Consider the following 19,724-nt stretch of genomic DNA (forward strand, 5'->3'; position numbering starts at 1 on the left):
ATTATATACTTGCCTTAGGCCTATCTAGTCTAGTGTTGTGGATAGTGCACTCTACCCTCCCTAAAGCCATGGATGGTCTTTGTAGGAAACGTGATGATTCACCGAATCCATCAACTGAGCCCGCAAGGATGAGATCATCATCCACTTCCTTGACTGAGTCTGATCTAACTCCAGGAGCTAGCCATTGCCAACGTCCCATATGGCCGATCGTTTTTTGGGTTTCCATTTCTCTCCCTCTGCCCTTAGGACCTAGTCTGCTATGGTTGCTATGGCTGCTATGGCTGCTATTGGTACTGCCCAAGATACCACATTCAGTCGAGCAACGTTCGTCAAGAAAATAGTGAGATACACAAGGAGTCTCAATAGCCAGAAAAAGTCGAGCCTCTAGGTTTGAGTTTCATATTATTTTAAAAGATATCATTCATTTGAACTATTGATCATGAATCGACCCGTTTCATATAATGCATCTTTAAAATTTGGAAGCTATCCATATAGAATTCTACAAAGTTGACAAAATTCATGTTTTGGGCGAATGACATTGACACTGTCTATGTATCTTGTAGAACGTGTATCGGACCTTCATCCAATTTTACTGATTAGAAGATAGGCATCATCGGCGCTGGTATGGCTGGTCTGTATGCAGCCCTCATACTGGATAGTTTGGGCTTTACTAACTACGAAATACTGGAAGCGAACCCTAACAGGGTGGGCGGTCGAGTATATACCCGATACTTTAATAGCGTTGATGGCGGGCCAAATAACAAGTGGAACTACATCGACTTTGGTGCTATGCACTTCCCTTCCCTTAAGATCATGGATCGAGTTATGGGCCCACAAGATTGGTCTCTCACCAACTATCCCAATTCAGTCACATTAATGCACCACAGCAACCTTCGAATCAATCTCTTAGAGTATCGCCTATCCGAAGTCAATAATATCAACTACTACAACTCCACTAAAAAGAGAAATGGTGAAATGGTGTAGCTTGATCCACTCCACTTTGTGAAATCTAAGGGAGGCGGTCTAGAGGACAAGTATGTGGAAGAGGTGTACTCAAAGTGGCTAGAACCCACCTTTGACAAGGTGAAGAACATAATGAAAGAGGACTTCAATAAAGGCTTTCTTATGATGATGAAGCTGGATCACTTCTTTGTCTGGGCTTATTTGAGAGATAATCTCACTTACCCTCCTGAGTTGATTGACTACCTGGAGACTATGGACAGCGGAACCGATCAATACGATGATGCTTTCAGTGAGGTAGTCATGGACAGTTTTGATTTTCATTCACCTTCCGATAACAAGAATGGAGTGGAGTGGAAGTGCGTGGAAGGAGGAACAAGCTGGTTCACAAATGCCATGGTGAGCATCCTCCAATCAAAGCCTGAATTGAACAAGGTCACCAAGATTGCCCCCTCATCCTCTTCTCAGAGGACGAGTTCCCCAAATGGTTTCAAGCAACTTACCAAGGGAAAGCTCTGGTGGATTTCTAATTTGTCGACAGGGGCTTTTTCCAAGCCATAGTTCTCTCTGCAGGTGAGAGGGAGTGGCTTGGCTTTAGAGGGAACCTGGTCTATGCCATTCCCTGGAGCGCAGGGTTTACCTCAGAGGAGGTGTTAGCACGAATGCCTAGTCTGGATTCACTTATCGAGCCTTAACGAGCTCCTACTACTCGAACTTAGCTCAATCGCCGGAGCCCTGTGGAAGATATTATACCTTCCACTGATACAACCGAAACGGGCCTCCCCGAAAGCATGCATCCTCTGGGATAAGAGGAAAGAAGTTCCAGAGGCATTGGACCTATCACTCCTGAATGGTTGGAAGTTGTTCATTGAAGTCCGCTTTGGCATCTTCTCGGATGCTTGCTATTTCTACAAGCAGAGCAAGCACTTCGCACAGGAATGCCTCGAAAAGGCTACTACAGAGAAGGAGGAAATGGGAAAAGCACATAGTACAGAACCCCCCAAAGGGAACAAGAGTGAAATCACCTACGACAAGCAAGCACAAGGACAATCAGCAGAACCCTTCCTAGCTCCCTTGGCGGGAGGAACCGGCCCCAACTGAAGGCGCAACTTTGGACCAGGCTCAAAACCTCATTTCGAACAAGGAGGACACACATGGCAAGCAAAAGAAGCCCCCTAAGGGGGGAAGCAGACCAGTCACTAGCAAGAGCGGTGTGAGCACTCACTAACACTGCTCAACACAAAAACGCGGAGAAAGCGCCAAGGAGAATGGACTCCCTCAAGTCGCAGTCACTAGCAAGAGCGGTGTGAGCACTCGCTAACACTGCTCAACACAAAAATGCGGAGAAAGCACCAAGGAGAATGGACTCCCTCAGGTCAATCAAGGGAAAGGAACCCCTTTCATCAATCTGTATGCCCCACTGGTAGACGAGATGGATCAAGACTCTGAAGATGATGAGGAGTGGAATGAACCTAGGGCGCCAACTCCCTTTATTAAGAAAACTATCAAAATCTTGAGTATGAGATGAATTTAACAATATGCCATGAGTAGAAATTATTCAAATTAACATGTTTGTGTGCTACACTAAAAGAGCTTCAAATATGTCTTTACACCTTGAAATTTGGGTAACATATGAAAAAGTTACATTAATTTGAAAGGAGATGGGTTTGATATTTTAGTGTAATTTTTGTTTTACCCCCCCCTCATCCAAAATACCCCCCCCCTTGGGCCTCACATATTATGAAAAATATGTAAAAATCTTAAAATCTTGTATATTTTTCAAGGTATATACCTTATATTTTGTGGGAAGGGTGACATGAAATTTTCATATTTTTCCCTTGCATATTTGAAAAATTTTAAGGAAAAATCCATGCATATAATATATGGACCTTGCCCCCCCATATCTTGGATTTTGGATGAGGGTAGTAACATATTACATATTGAGTTGGTGCCCAAGGGGAATGAACCCCCACGAAGGCCTAGAATAGCCTCATCTCTTGGAACGTGAGAGGCATCTGTGCCTCATGGAAGCAAGTAGAAGTTTATCGAGTGATAAGAGACCATAGACCTCATGTAGTTGCATTGCAAGAACTCAAAGTTGGAGCCAAAGGGCTAGAAAGCATGAAGATTCAAGGATATTACACTGTCAGCAATTGCCCTGCCGCACGGGTAAAGCAAGCACAGCACTCCTAATCAAGGATGTGTTGCAGATTCAATCCACCTTTGCAGATTCGAGAGGAGAGTTTGTGATGGAAGAAGTCATAAGTCAGGACATAGATTTTGCTGCTATGTCAGTATATGCTCCCAATGCAGGCCCCCAAAGAGCCGAGCTTTGGGATAGATTGAAGGTAGCAACTGCAAGTAATAATGCAATACTTTTGGGTGATTGGAATAGTGTAACTAGTATCTAGGATAGATCACATGTCAGCACAGATATGCCTTAGTAGGAGAAGCTTGCTTGGAAATAGCTAGAGACATTCAACAAAATAGTAGATTGGGTGGTCTTTGACACATTGCAACACTTGAGGGTATTCACATGGCACAATAAGCATGGAGATAACTCTTGGCCTGCTACACGCCTAGACAGGATTTACCTGAGTAAGGAAGGAGACTGGGTTTCCCCCTGCATGCAAGAAAAAGTCATGTTCGAATTGTTTGCATCAGACCATTTCCCTCTGATCATCAGAGTCGAACTGTTGGGCATGCATTCGACGACCAAGGGCCCTTTGCCATTTAAATTAAATGTTTCTATGCTGGGAGCTAAGGGATTTGACAAGAGGATGAAAAGTGCTTGGGGCATGGAAGTAGCCAAGCCTACTAACCCGCTTAGGAGATGGAAAAACTGCATAAGGGCAGTCACCCAAGCAACAAAACACTTTGGCAGAAACAAAGCAAGGATTGCAAGGAGGTTGAATGGGATTATGGCCCAAGCCAAAATTTTCCTTCTGTAGGCTCTATAGGAGTCGCTTGAAGATGCAAGTCTGGCAGTGCTTCTCTATGCAACATAGCACCACCTAAGAGCCCAAGAGCACAAGAGACTAAAGGCTGCTAGAATCCAATTAAGAATGAAGTGGATAGAGGAAGGGGACAAACCATCCTCCTTCTTTAATGCCATCAGGGATAAAAAACAAAGGGAATGCATAACAACAATAGTAGACGAGAACAACTCCATGGTACATGGGGAGGCAGAAATAGGAGGTGTCTTTACATCACACCTTGCCAAAGAAGCTGGCTCCAAGCTTGCACTTCCAGGCAATTACGAGGGGAGAATGGATGCCTTTCTATCTAGCCTGTAAAGGCGTATAGGTGAGCATGAGGAGTCAATGTTGTAGAGACCCTTCTCTGAGGATGAGATCAAATATACAGTGATGTAGATGCCTAGAGACAAAGCTCCCGGGCCGAACAGGATATCGGTAGAATTCTTCCAACTCTATTGGGACACATGTAGGCATGAAATAGTTAAGCTAATACAATGGGTCTATCAATTGGAGGAAATGCCATGCAGTATAAATACAGGAGTTATCAAACTAATTCTTAAAGGCCACAACAAGCTCCACCCCAGTCAATGGAGGCCACTGACAATGTTAAACAACATATACAAGATCCTAGTGAAATTGCTTGCAAACCGGATCAAACACCTCTTGAGTAGACTAATCCACCCATCTTAATACGAATTTGTGGCAGGAAGAAAAATCAAAGATGCAGTACTAAATGCCACGCTGGCACTGGACTACGCAATGGGAAATGGAGAAAGATATGTTCTGCTAAACATGAACCTTGAGGAGCCATATGACATAGTAAGCTGGGACTTCATACTCCAAACAATGCACGCACTCGGGTTTGGGGCAAGATTTTGCAAACTTACCAAAATGCTTTTAACAAAGGCATGGGCAACCATCTCAGTCAATGGCTACCACTATTAGAAGTTCAAACTACAGAGATCTATAAGGTAGGGATGCCTCGGGGGGTTCAGCTCACAAAATTTTAGTGTACCACGTGCATTCAAAAGGAGGGATATTTTAATTCAAATTTTCAAAAATTTTTAAGAGAATTACAATAACAGGAGGGATTTTTAAATTTAACTTTCAAAAAAAATCACTTAGTCCATAAGTAAAGAGTAGTGATTTTAGTGGGAAGAAAAATTTTAGCTGAGTTTTTTAAATACCCCTTGAACACACATGATACATAGGGTTTCTTAGTAGTGCGACCCCTGAGATAGATGCCCTCTAGCCCCCCTATTGTTTGTTGTCACCATGGCACCCCTGCTCTGTTAGTTGGATTATCAAATGAACAGAGGAATGAACAGAGGATAGATCAAGGGCATGAGTTTGTCGGAGAACTCTAAGTTTTGCACCCAGTTCTTTGGGGACGATGACACAAGCTTCTTAAAATCTTCTGAAACAAATGTAAGCAGGTTTATCGAGACCTTCAATGAATTCGCAATCTTATCAAACTCAAGAGTCAACAACAGCAAAACTGAAGAACTGTGGCTTTTGCCTGGGGGCCAACTAAAGCACTGTGGCTTGCATGGGGGCCAAGACCGGGGACTGGATTGGACAAATAGAGTGTTGTCAAATTGCATGCCACCTGGACAGATTATCAGATACTTGGAGTGCCCTTTAGGGTAGGGACCTCACTAAAAAGCAAATTTGAGTGGACCCTCCAGAAGATAAGAGCAAAAATTTGACAAGTGGAAAGGAAAGCAACTCTCCTTCACAGGAAGACTAATAGTGGGGCAAAGCACGTCCTAGAATCCCTGATGGTGTATGTTCTGTCGATGCTCCCCTTCTTGAACAAGTGCCTAAAAAAGTGGACAAATGCATTCTGGACATGGCATGGGAAGGGATATTGCAGGCATTTAGAGCGGGGCTACTCCTCTCCCAACGATGAAGGGGGAATAGGTTTGACAAACATGAAGACTAAAAACAAAGCACTATGTGCAAAAACACTGCTCCAGTTAGGCAATGACCCTCCAGTGACCAGCCTTGGGAGCGAATAGCATGAGCACTGATAATCTGGAATGCACCTAAAGGTGTGAGAGCACCATGGCAAGACATTGTCCTTTTGGACCTAAAGGTTAAAATACCCTAGTCGGAACTCTTATCCAAGCTTCTTCAGATATGGAAGATGAAGATGAGAGGAGTCACCTAGACTGGCCTACATAGTCTATATGGAGATGAGTCACTTGGAAGATCTCTATGGGTAGTAGATTGGGCTTTATCGAATGGCCGTGTAGTAATTCATGAGATTCCGAGGCTAGCTATGTGGATCTCAAAAAAGGGTCTCAAAACGTTCATGCAAATTTGGGACCCAGCTGGTACAACGTGGAAGCGGCCTAAACAGATTGCTAAGGAGTTTGACCTCAGCAACAGAGAAAAATAGCTAACAAATAGTACTATCCAAAGGATTAGGACTAACTGGCTGACAAGAAACCTCTATAGAGAGGCACGAGATTTCAGAGGGTTCATCAACCCCACAGGTAAGCCCTTCAACCAAATGAGCTGCTGGGACTTTAAGGGCTTGAAGGAAGCAACAGGTGCACTAGTGGCTTGTAGGCAATGGAAATTCATTTCCCGTGAGATGGGAATGACAGATGAGCTTTTAGATTAAATAGAGTACACACTTATACAAACTGAATGTGCTACTATTGCGAATAGTGATAGGTAATTTGTCGATAAGAGCTCGGCTCTCAAAATGGAACCCTGCATACCCTTGGAGTGCCCACTCAGCTGTAGGTTCAGAGAAACACATATGCATTTGCTATGGGAGTGTTTCATCTCTCAAGAACTATGGATGGCAGTGGAGAAGAAATTGAATTGTTTGAAGGTGGACATCAAGTTCAATTGGAGAACGATGCTCCTTGGTGATAGAGGGAAGCATAATGACCTACATGTACAAAACAATACAACCACTGAGAGCTACCATACTATCTCTCATCTCGAAGTTTTACCGCTTGTGAAGTAGTGTGGCTAAGGAGGATCTTATGGAACATGGGAGTGCAAGAGGATGAGGCAATTGTGCTAAGGTGCGACAATCAAAGTTGCATGGCCATTGCTAAAAATCCAGTGTTTCATGCGCGCACAAAACATATAGAGATTCAGTATCACTATGTGCATGATTTGATCGAGGATGGGATAGTGGAATTGGTCTACTGTCCAACAGAGAAAAATGAAGTAGATATCTTCACCAAGGCACTTGGGAAGGATCAGCTTCAGGGTCATCTTCAAAGACTCGACATTGGGGCGAGAAGGTAGTTCACCTATGGGTGGACATTGAGGGGGGGATGTTAGATATGCTCAATGCACCACCCTCCCGGTAACCACCAGTGGTCCAAGGTGCTCAAGTTGTAAGGCCCGATGGTAGAAAGGTGATTGTGTGGGAGTTCCTTATTCTTACTGGGGCTTGGGGGCTAGTTGGCCCCTAGATAGGGGGTCCCAAGGGGGCCAGCGGCCTCCTTGGTGGGGGTTCGAGGGCGAGAGCCCCCAAGGCGATGGTATAAGGAATATTCCTTGAATATTCCATGGATTACTAGTCGGTTCCACCGACTAGGTTGACTAGTCAATTCCACCAACTACGTTGTCGCCCTCATAGCTATAAAGAGGCGACCTCCCCAGTCCATTGTATCAGATCAGTTCAGATCACATCAGATCTTCCAGCTAGTAGCTCTTCACCTAATATCCATCTAGATCGCCATCTAAGCTCCATTGTGGGAGCACACGGGTGGACGGAGCCATCATCTGTACTACATCAGTATTGAAGGAAAATTTTGTTCCTCTCTAGTTTGTTGTGTACTCTCTATTCTTTGTTTAGTTTTTATTCCACTGCACCGTGTAATTTAACATGGTATCAGAGCCCACCAGGCGGCTCTAAGGATCGAAGAATAGAAGAGAGGCAAGGGCTTCAATAGCATACGGAGTGATGGTAACATGAAGCGGCTCAATAGGAAGTGGCTTGAGTTCAACAACTGCTGCTACACCAACAATCCAGGCATTGAGGATTCGCCCACCAGCCTTTATCGAAGGCAAGCTAGATGGTATGAACTACTCTGTGGAAGTTTAAAATTATTGCTATTCTGGATTCATATGAGCTTTTGGAGATAGTACTAGGGACTGCTGACCCAGAACTACAAGGAACCCCCAATCCAGCAAATTCGAGGAGTACGATACCTCCTAATGCCGACCTTTTACGAGCTTGGAAATGCAGGAACACGGATGTTGTGTGTGCCTTGGTTACAAGTACTACTGATAGTGTTTTGACCTTGATTCAGCATACATCTAAAGCAAGTGTGGCCTGGAACATATTGAAGAGTCAGTATGAGACACGGAATCAGACAAGGATCCAGAACCTGGAGAATCAGCTCGTAGCAGGTTGAGAAGTTTAATGAAGGAGAGACAGCAGAGGCATTCATAACCCGAATCAAAAATCTGCGTGACCAGATGGCTGGTGCTGGGATACAAAAGACTAGCGAAGAACTAGCTCGACGGTGTGTCCACCAAGGTTTGATGGACTGGTAACAGCGCTTAACACTCAGGTGAGACACCAACCATTGTCATTTGAGGAGTTCTGTGCTTTACTTATGGAGGAGGAATTGAGGCTTAAAGCTCGAGATGGAGGCGGCAATGGGGATGCTGCGTTCTCTACCATTGCGAAAGGCAAAGGTGGTTCCTCCACCAAAGGTGAGTCCTCTACTAGTGGTGACAAAAAGAAGGGTGGCAAGAAGAAGTTTCAGGGAGAATGATTCTATTGCAAGAAGAAGGGCCATGTGATTGCAGATTGTTGGGTTAAGAAAGCAGATGAAAAGAATGGTACCCTGAAGAAGACAAATAAGGGGAAAGAGACAGCTAACATAGCAGAAGCAGAGTTGGCTCTATCTTTGGCCATTGAGGAAGAGTATTCCTCAGTTCAAGAAGCTTTAACCACTGATTCATGGGTGTTGGATAGTGGTTCCTCCCATCACATGACTTGCAAGAAGGGTCTATATTGTTCCATGTAGCCTCTATAGGAACCCATCACCATGACGGTAATAATGCAAAATGCCCTATTGAGGGTACACGTATGGTTTCATTTGTTTTTGTAAATGGAGATGTTAAGAAACTATCTAATGTGCTGTATGTTCCACAAATCAAGAGAAATTTGCTATCAGTTGCTTCCATAACTGACCTTGACCATGAGGTGAGGTTCAACAAGACAGGAGCAAAAATTCTGGATAGTGCTGGCAATCTTGTTGGCATAGGAGTAAGGAGGAACAACTAGTATGAGCTAAGTGCTCTTCCAGCCACCGCTCGAGTGGGCACGCTCGAGTGGGCACAAGCAGACTTTGGCACGAAAGATTCGGCCACATCGAATTTGCAGTGCTGAAGGAGATGCAAAGGCAAGGTATGGTTGCTCACTTACCTACAGTAGCAGAAATCAAAGAACCGTGTGAAGCTTGCATGATGGGCAAGCAACAGAGAAAGGCATTCCCACAAGAAAGCAAGAATAGAGCAAACACTCCTCTAAAGTTGGTGCATGTTGACTTGTGCGGTAAGATGCCTACACAGGCCTTGGGGGGATCTTCCTATTTTTTATAGGAAGATGTGGGTGTACTTTCTTCTCGAAAAGGCTCACGCTTTTGGTAAATTGAAAGAATGGCTACAGCTTGTTGAAAATGAAATAGGGAGAAAAGTGAAGAAAATGAGATCGGATGGTGGTGGTAAGTTTGTTTCTACAGAGTTTGCAGATTTTTGCAAGAGCAAAGGGATCAAGTGACAAACAATGACACCACATATGCCTCAGCAAAATTCAGTTGTTGAATGCTGAATGTGGACCACCATGGAGATGGGGAGGTGTTTGTTGAAATTTTGGGCTGAGGCTATCAATACTGCGGTTTACATCCTTAATCGTAGCAGCTATACAAGGCACTCAAAGGTAAAACACCACATGAGGATTACAGCGGTAAGAAGCCATCTGTCTCCCATTTTAAAACGTCTGGGTGTGAATGATATGCACATGTACCAGACAAAGAGAGAAACAAGCTACAACAAAAAAGCACCAAATGTACTTTTTAGGCTATTGTGATGAGAAGAAAGCCTATAAGTTGTATGACCGAGAGGCAAAGAAGATCATAGCGAGCCGCAATGTGGTGTTCAGAGAGCAGCCACATGCAGTGAATGCAGAGAAGAGCTCTTCCACTTTATCATCAAGCGAAGAGGTAATTCACTATGGACCTATCCCAGGAGCTATAAAGGAGGAGGAAATATCAGATGATGAAGGTATAGGTCACCAACCTATTGTTACACCATCGGAAAAGCCATGGGTAAGGCAGCTCTACGACCATGATAACCAGATGCTCCTCTCTTTTTCCTCCCTCTTTCCCCTCTCTTCTCTTCTCTCTTTTCCTCTCTTTTCCTCTCTTTTCCCCTCTTTTCTTCTCTCTCTTCTCCTCTCTTTTTCCTCCCTCTTTCCTCTCAGTCTTCTCTTCTCTCTTTTCCTCTCTTTCCTTCTCTCTTTTCCTTATCTCTTTTCCTTCTCTTTTCCTCCTCTCTTTCATTCTCTCTTTTCCTCTCTTTCCTTCTCTCTTTTCGTCCTCTCTTTCCTCTCTCTTTTCCTCTCTTTTCCTCCTCTCTTTCATTCTCTCTATTCCTCTCTTTCCTTCTCTCTTTTCCTTCTCTCTTTTCCTTTCTTTTCCCCTCTCTCTTTTCCTCTAATTCTTCCTCTCTTCTCTCTCTTTTCCTTCTCTCTTTCATCCTCTCTTTTCCTCTCATTCTCTCTTTTCCTCTCTTTTCCCCTCTCTTTTTTCCTCTCTTTTCCTCTCTTTCCTTCTCTCTTTTCCTCTCTTTCCTCCTCTCTTTTCCTTCTCTTTTTCTCTCTTTTCCCCTCTCTTTTCCTTCTCTCTTTCATCCTCCTTTTCCTCTCTTTCATTCTCTCTTTTCCTCTTCTTTTCCCCTCTCTTTTTTCCTCTCCTTTCGTCTCTTTCATCCTCTCTTCCCCTCTCTTTTCCTCTCTTTCATTCTCATTTTTCCCCTCTCTTTTCCTCTCTTTCATTTTCTCTTTTCCTCTCTTTCCCCTCTCTTTTTTCCTCTCTTTTCATCTCTTTCCTTGTCTCTTTTGCTCCTCTCTTTTCTCCTCTCTTTTCCTCTCTTTTGGAGGCTAAGATTGAGAGTACTTTATAAACTGTAAAGACATTCTTTATCGTTTCTTTGATGAAGTGTTGCCCTCCCCTTTGTCATCTCTCTTCTTCTTCTTATGCTCCACCTCTTTTTTCTTCTGCTTTTTAGCCGTATTTGGTTCTTACTTTTCAAACAGATTCTAAATGGAACACCCTCCTCCACAACAGTCTGCCAAAAACCCCAACCCAGTTCCCCACATTGTAGTGATTCGGGACATCCAAACTCTGCTACTATCACATGTAGTAGAGAAGATTGCACCCAATATAGACCAGGTAAGTATAAGGTCAAAGTGCAGCGTGCACGTGGGTGGGGTCCTGATCGATTGTACCTGGAGCGAGGAAGATTGAGGCAGGCACAAAATAACCTACAAGATCTTCGTAAGCTTTGGAGAGACTGCTAACAACCGTGAATATAGCAAGGATGAAACTATAAAGGACATAATGGGTTGTGTAGAGCTCTTATTGGCCTGCAAGTACATAGTCCAAGAAGAGTATGATTATATATTAGAAGAAGTGGAAGATGAGGTCTCGAGTGACCCGTCTAACAGGGTGAGGAGGAGGAAAGTACCTCAGATAGTAATGAAGAGCAGTAGACCTTCTCCTCTATTTTGGCATTTTTGGAGAAAAATTTTGCTTAATAATACTATTTTCATGATGTTTTTTGTATATGAAAACTCTTGTTTAACAATACTATTTTTTGTGTATGAAAACTCTCTTGGATTCCACTTGTCTTAAGTAAATAATTGTATTTTCATAATTGTCTTAAGTAAATAATTATCTTTTCATAGTTTTATCGAATTGAATTTGAGTTTCAAGTAATAAATTGTCTTTTAAGTAAATTGTCTTTTCGCTTCTTACTCGCTCTTGTGTTTGTTTTTGTTTTCGTGTTTGTGTTTGCATTTGACCAATCCCCCCAAATTAGACATGGCATCACGTCGCAAGTTCGGAGACTATGAAATCCCTCGTAGGAGGAGACATCATGATGTATACTCTCTAGAGGACTTCGATTCCCCTCAACCAACTCCTCAGGGGCCTCCCCCTGCGACTACTCCTAGGCTGACTCCTCTCGGGCCTAGTATTGCGACTACCCCTTGGGGAACTCCTTTGCTAGCAGCCCATGGCGAGTCCCGATGATTTTGTCACATCCATGAGTGATGCAAACACAGTGAGATTCTTCTCTTTGCTATCCCAGAGGACCTTAGCTATTACCTCTCCTACACCCCTCGGGGTAGATCAGGGCCATCAATGGCTGGACCTACTTGAGAGCCATTCCTTGTAGCCCCTTCAACTGAGGGGTCATCACCTAGGCATACCCATCATAGGTCTAGGAAGAGTAAAAGGGTCGAAGCTGCTATGGTGACTTAAGGGCTATAGACGAGTCAGCACACTCACATCCCTACAAGTTCCACTTTGTCATGAGACCCAGTACCAGTAAGGTTCCTTGCCCTCTCCACTCACAGGTAGAGGCACACCAAAGCCCACTCCCTCTGATACTCCTCGCTCTGTAAGTGCTTCCAATACCACCCCCCTCACTCTAGCTCTACTACTACCACTCCCCCACCCAAGGACCTTTAATATGAGCTCACTACTACTATGGGTAAAGAGATAATAGAAAATAAAAAGGGCAAAGAAGTGTTGGCTGCCATGAGGCAGTTGATGAGCCACCATTTCAAGAGCGGCATAACAATTGACTGGTGGAACCAGGATGACGAAAATGAGAAGGCACTCATCAAGGAATTGAAAAGACAATTCCCTAACCCCCCTAGGTGGGAGTTGGATGACACATACATGCGAGAGCGCATGTGTGCTCTCTTTGAAGCATTGTAGGTTAGAGCTACGAGATGCCATCGCGGCGAAAAAGAAGCCTAAACCTAGTTGAGCAAATAAAGGTGATTGGAAGTTTTTGAAGAAGGAGCTGAGGGACACGTCCACAAAGTTCAATAATCAGAGAAGGGCTGCGAGGAGACAACTGGGCACCGTAGGTGCTTCCCACCTCGACAGTAGTGGAGGACAGGCCACGTTTGAGGCATGGGTGGTAAGCCTATTTCTCATTTAATTTATTGTTCTATTTGTTTAATTACATATTGCATGCACTTTATCTAACTCTCGTAATTTGGGTCCACAACAATCTGTGCTTGGTTGCCATCCCACAAAAAAAGAGATGAGCTGCGTATTCCATATAGGAGCAAGGAAGTGGTTTATTGAGATGGAGGCGTTTATTGAGATGGGCTACGGTGGCTACTCGCTCGGTATAAGTCTACTCCAACTTGTAATCTCACATTTTAAATTGTTTTCTTCTTTAACTTCCAATCTAATTTCAAATTAAAATGATTTCACTCCTATGGTGCAAGCTCGAATGTCCCATTAGTGGAGGTGATCGGTGATGAGACGAGGAGGCAATTCTCAGGGGATCTGGCTTAAACATCGACGAGGGCCAGGGATCAGGCGGAGGTCACGAGGGCCAGGGCGATGATGATGATGACATTGTAAAAGACCAGATGATGGAGGAGCTGAAAAGGGAGAATCCAGAAATCAAAAAGGTGATGTAGGAACTATGAGAGAGCTTCGAGGCCAGGAAGGATGGGACAGAGAATAGCCGGGGTGGAGAAGACAACGAGGCAACTCCCTAGGCCAGGAAGGATGTAGAGAGTAGCCACCACGGTGGAGCAAATTCTAGCCACCACGGTGGAGAAATTTGCTGCAGCCACGGTGAGGGTTGTTTTTATGAAACACTGTTGGAAGTCCAAAGAGAAACCTACAATACTCTACAAGAAGATTACAATAGATGTTTGCACAAGCTTGCAGTGGATTTTAACAGTTATGAAAAGCAGTCCGTCACCCTGTGAGATTTCCAAACTAGAGTGAAAGTCTTGGAAATCGCCCATGAAGAAGTTTTTTTGGAATTTACGAAAGTTCAATAGATGCCCTTCATGACATCGGGAAAATTTTCGGCGAGAGCACGGGTCCGCGCAAAATTCAAATATTCACCCATCGCATCACAGGCCCAAAATGGCCCCAAAAATAGTTCCGCGATTGGCTACACCCAAGCTAACGTTGACCCGAGGGGTAGCTTGGGAGACATTGACAATCCATAACATGTGCAGATGTTTCGATGTAGCATTCGAACTCCATTTTCTTTCTATGGCATCAGCCTTCTACAACTCTACTTTCTCTTAGAGATCCTCAATTTTCACCTGGTTACCATTCCATGTTGGCCCCTAAGTCCTAAATGTTCTCACGGGAGGCTTTGGCTGCTCCAAGGAAAACTATATCTTCTAGTTCAGAGTCGTCTCCTCATGTAACTTTTCAAAGCCAGATTAAAAGTAGCATTTTGCGACTACATGGCTAGAGCTATCTGTTGTATCCACAATTAGTACTTAAGATGTCAGATTATCATTGTCTCCTAAGGGTGAGAGGAGCATGGCGTCCAAGTTTAATCCCCTAAAAGTTAAACATAATAGCAAATGTAAAGGCATCTAGCGAGAGATGGGATAGCTTTACTCTGTGGCTTGCCAATAGCTGCCCTTTGGTAACATTTACTCATGATTTACATTGTAGGAGTGTCTTTATCTTGATTTTATAGCCCCTTAATTATTGGTAAGGATGTACCTATTATAATGGTGTGAACTAGATCAACATCACACCAACCCAACCGCCCACCTCCCCTTTTGTATCCATTGTATAACATTTACTCGTGAGTCACATGGTAGGTCTCCAACCCCACACCCCCACCCATGGTATTTATAGGTCCTTATCCCATTTCCCCTCTATCATGTTCAACTTTATTTTGAAAAGTTTTCAACATAGTCCAAACATCTCCGAAAAGCTCTCCCAATGCACCTAACCCCTTCCCAAAGTGAAAAGTGCACTTTATGGTATAAGCTCTCAAGGAACCGCTTTTTCCTCTTTACTTCCTCTCACGATTCATCATCTTAAGATGGTGAAGCAATCACCTTTTACAAGCTATTACTTTAATCTTGTGGGTGTCACATTTTGAAGGACTAAGATGGTGTTTGGATTGCTTGAGATTTGAGACTTATGTCTTCGATTTCAATATATCTCTCTGCACATGTTTCACCAAAAGTCTCTAAAATGATAAAGCAAACAAAAAGAAGCATTAGACTTTGGCCTATCAGCATTACGGTTGCTTACCTTAAAGTTTTATCCTGATATTGATAAAAAATAGAGTATATCACAATGGAAATGGTAGTGGTTGTGTGTTTTCACAACATATGCACAACAAGGTCAACATTTGTTTTGGTGTAGCCAATCGCGAAACTATTTTTAGGACCATTTTGGAGCCACGATGCGATGTGCTCCTGGGTGAATATTTGAATTTTTCACAGACCCACGCTCTCCTCGAAAATTTTCCCAGCATAATGATGCCGCACTGGCATAGTAATGAAACGCAATCTATTCATTTTGAACATTGTATAGCTCAACACACGACACTACATTGTGCATCTCTGCACTGCTTCATGTAGCGTAGTCTTTGGCCTGACTGGCTTGATCACTTATCATCGTGCAACCTTTTCCCACAACTTTGCCACCTGTCATTGGGCACCGCAACCATGCATATCATTAAAATTCAAGGTTGGCTTGGAGGGATCACCATGCTGGTTCTTGGCATAATAATGAGACGCAATCTACCATTTTGAACACCACAGTAGTGTAGTCTCTGGCTTACCACCTGTCATCGCGCAGCCTTTTACCACCGCAGCTTTGCCGATGCAAATCATAGGTTGTCTTGGAGAGACCACTGCACTAGTTTTTGGCGTAATAACAAGACGTAATCTATCATTATGAGCATCGCCTTAGTGCAATCTCTGAAGGTGCAAGAATGGAATGGAAAGACATAATGAAAATGCTAGAGCAAAGCAAAGATAACCAAAGTACTCACATGATGGAAAGCTTGATGTAGATGTTGACTCCTATGATTTGACACAAGGAAGTACAACACTCTTATAGAGTGCACACACAAACTAAAGTACCTAGTGTATATGGGATAATTCCCAATATGACACGTGGCACTCTCACACAAATACTAGTTCCTAGTACACACTAGAACACTCAACTTGACTTCATGTTCTAACACCCCCCCATGAAGGAAAGGTGAGTGATAGCATGAGTCCATAAAAAAATGCAGCTCCTTGATATTCCCAACAAATCCCCCCTCAAGGAAATGCCTCATACTGCAAGGATAAATCATAGGCTCATGGTCTCTCATGCCAGGGTCTCTGGTCAAGGATAAATCCACAGCTCTAGTCTCTCATGCAAGTTGGACATCCTTGGGTAGGTACATAATATGGGATATACCAGGATAAACACACAAAACATAATAGATACCTCTAAGAGGTCAAACAGATTAAGACAAGATACCTTTGCATACTCATAGCGGTTGCAACAGGTTTACAAAATCCTTTTTGGAAACATGATCCAGGTAAGGAACCCTAGAAACAAAAATCTTTATCATCTACCATATATGCTTTTTCATCACTTGTGTCCTCCACCATATTTGCTGAATTTTTCTTTGAGAAACAGTTACTTTCAGAGTGGCCATTCTTGCCACAAATCCCACATGGCTTGATGCGAAAGCAATCTTTCTCATCATGATTGTTTTTGCCACAATGTTTACAAGCTTTAAAATTCATCCCTTTGAACTTGGTTGCCAAAGCTAGTTCTCCCTCATCCTTTTGTTTCTCTTTCTTCCTTTCCTCTTCCTGCAATGCACTTATGATTCCTTCAAATGAAGGATTAGGACCATATTTCAGCGTGGTTACCAGGTTGTCGTATTCTTTTGGCATGCTTTTGAGAAGCACTGCCATAGAATCATCTTCTGTCACCAGTGAATCAACCGAAGCCAACTGGTTTATGAGACTTCTCATTTTGTTGATGTGAGCATCAAGAGGTGCTCCAGATGTCAGCTCTAACTCAAAGAACTCAATCTTGAGTGACAGCTTAGAATGCTTGCTACTTGCACCAAATAAGTGGTCAAGCACAGCCCAAGCTTCAGCAGGATCTTCAAGATTGGCAATGTGATGCAGATAATTGTCTCCAAGACCCAATGCAATGATTGCGAATGCTTGCTCGAGACGTTGAGGTTCCTTTTCCCTCTCTTTTGATGAAGAAGTTCCCTTGACCAGATTCCACAGATTGTACTTCATCAAGTGGAACTTGATCTTCATTTGCCAGGTGTGGAATCCTTGGCCATTGAGCTTGTCAATGGCAACGTGAGTATTCATGGGAAGATGCAGGAGAATGGGGCGCACTTTTACTCAGAATTCAGCAACAGTTGGTGTGCTGAATTGGAAACAAATGACGGGGCATAACTGCAGCAACAAATGATGGCGATGAAGAATGAAGTAACCGCTAGACAGTTGCTGAAGGATGGGACAGAACTTGGCGTAGATTTTGAGCAGCATCAGGGACAAATAGGAGCGACATGATGTAGAGGCGGGCAAAAGCAGGTTAGTGGCAGCCTGATGTAGAGGCGGGTAGCAGCAAGAGAATGGCGAGGTAAGTGAGAAGAGGTGGCGGGTAGCAGCAAGAGAATGGCGAGGTAAGTGAGAAGAGGTGGCGGGCAGCAAACACAAGGGGAGCGGCTAGATTTGGAGGAGAAGATGGCAAATGAAGAGGGAAATCGTGGGCAGCTACATGTTGATGAAGACCACAGGGAAGCTCCAGCTCCACATGAAGGGGTACGGGAAGGGAAGCCTTCCAAGGAGAGAGAGAGAGAGAGAGAAGCTTCTCTTTCTGGCCTCTCTCAACTCAATTCCTTGGAAGGCAAGGAGGAAGGGGACCTGGCTCTGATACCACATGAACGTGCAAGAATGGAATGGAAAGACATAATGAAAATGCTAGAGCAAAGCAAAGATAACCAAAGTACTCACATGATGGAAAGCTTGATGTAGATGTTGACTCCTATGATTTGACACAAGGAAGTACAACACTCTTATAGAGTGCACACACAAACTAAAGTACCTAGTGTATATGGGATAATTCCCAATATGACACGTGGCACTCTCACACAAATACTAGTTCCTAGTACACACTAGAACACTCAACTTGACTTCATGTTCTAACAATCTCTAGCCTGATGACCTGTCATCGCCCAGAATTCAAGGTTGTCTTGGAGAGACCACCACGCTGGTTCTTGGAGTTATAGCTCCATTACCTATTTTTACATATTACAGGAGGAGGTCTATGACGACTAACATGTTGGCAAACAAAGGGAGATCTATGGCAGCCACCGCATTGGTACTTAGAGTTATATATTTGTGTACCAAGGAAAATGTATTTCCTTGTGCAACCAAGCAAAATACAATTGATGATATGGCCCTTGAGGGGTCCCCTCTAGGGGCAAGGGCCATATCGACATGCCATTTTTGTTCAGTGGCATCTTGGATATTTTATAATGGCCCTTGCCCCTAGAGGGGACCCCTTAAGGGCCATATCATCAATTGCATATTCTAAAAGTTTAATTGTATTTTTCTGGATGTATCTCCATGCAACCACAATGGTGGGTCGTTGGAGCTATTTTAGCACTATTTTGGTCATAAACCAAGGAAATTGTAGTCCTACTTTACTGGTATTTTAGTCCTTGTTACAATAAATATAAATGAGGGAAAATTTACAATTCATCAAGTGAAAATTGAGCAAAAGAGATTACAATGTACATCTATGTCCAATAACAGGTTATATAAATATTAACAACTTATACCGAGCAAAAATTGAAGAGAGGATCTTACATTTATAAAAACTCGGCAATTGCTGAGAGCCTTAAAGGCCAAAAGATTACAGCTAGCAACCATAACCATTCAAATGTAAAAGTTAAAAAAAGTGAATATTGAGAGCCTCAAATGGACAAAAAGAAATTACATAAATTATGTAATAAAAGCTCAGCAATTGCTGAGAGCCTTAGAGACCAAAACATTACATCTAGTGAGCCAAAAGATCGTTGAGAGCCTTAGAGGCCAAAAGATTACATCCAATGATTAATGAGTGGTTATGAGCCTTGTATGAGCAAGAGGGAATTTGTACAAATCAGTATTTCCGCCAGTCTAGCTTGTTGCATTAAAATTTTTTAGGGAGCCAAAGGAGGAGACAATGGACAGGCCGAATACCATGCAGATTGCCAGGACTCAAATTACGGCCCCCCCAAGAAGTCGAGAGTACTCTGCTGTGAAAATACTGAGGCCTTCATCAATGTCTAGCAGAAACCCATATAGCACAGGCATAAAGAGCCCAGAGGTGAGAATGTCATCTAAGGTGGTGACATGCAGATGTGGGGGGAATCGACTGTGGGAACGAAGGGTCTCCACTAGTGCCAGCATTTTTATTCCAGGAGGTGAGTGAGACGCAATCACCTTATATGAGAAGGCAGATTACATTGCAATCATAGTGCATCGAGGGGGGGTGGTAGTAGGCATAGTGAAGATGAGTGGGTGAACAGTAGATGAGTAGGGGAGCAGATGAGTGACGATAGTTGGAGGACAGGGAGTGTAGAGCAAAGTAGAGCAGAGGTAGAAAAGAGCTGGAGGAGGGGTGTGGAGCAAAGTAGCAGAGCAAGGTCGAATGAGAGCAATGTAGTGAAATGCCAAATGACACGGATCTTATA

General features: G+C 43.5%; 1 pseudogene; it reads left to right on the top strand.

The window, feature by feature from the left end:
• Window positions 1–789: 789 nt before the first annotated feature.
• Window positions 790–1,521, top strand: LOC147901310 (uncharacterized; annotated as a pseudogene).
• Window positions 1,522–19,724: the final 18,203 nt, after the last annotated feature.

Source organism: Dipteris shenzhenensis, chromosome 6, assembly GCF_047967505.1.
Source record: "Dipteris shenzhenensis isolate YYH24624 ecotype China chromosome 6, Dip_SZ_1.0, whole genome shotgun sequence".
NCBI classification, from domain to species: Eukaryota; Viridiplantae; Streptophyta; class Polypodiopsida; order Gleicheniales; family Dipteridaceae; genus Dipteris; species Dipteris shenzhenensis.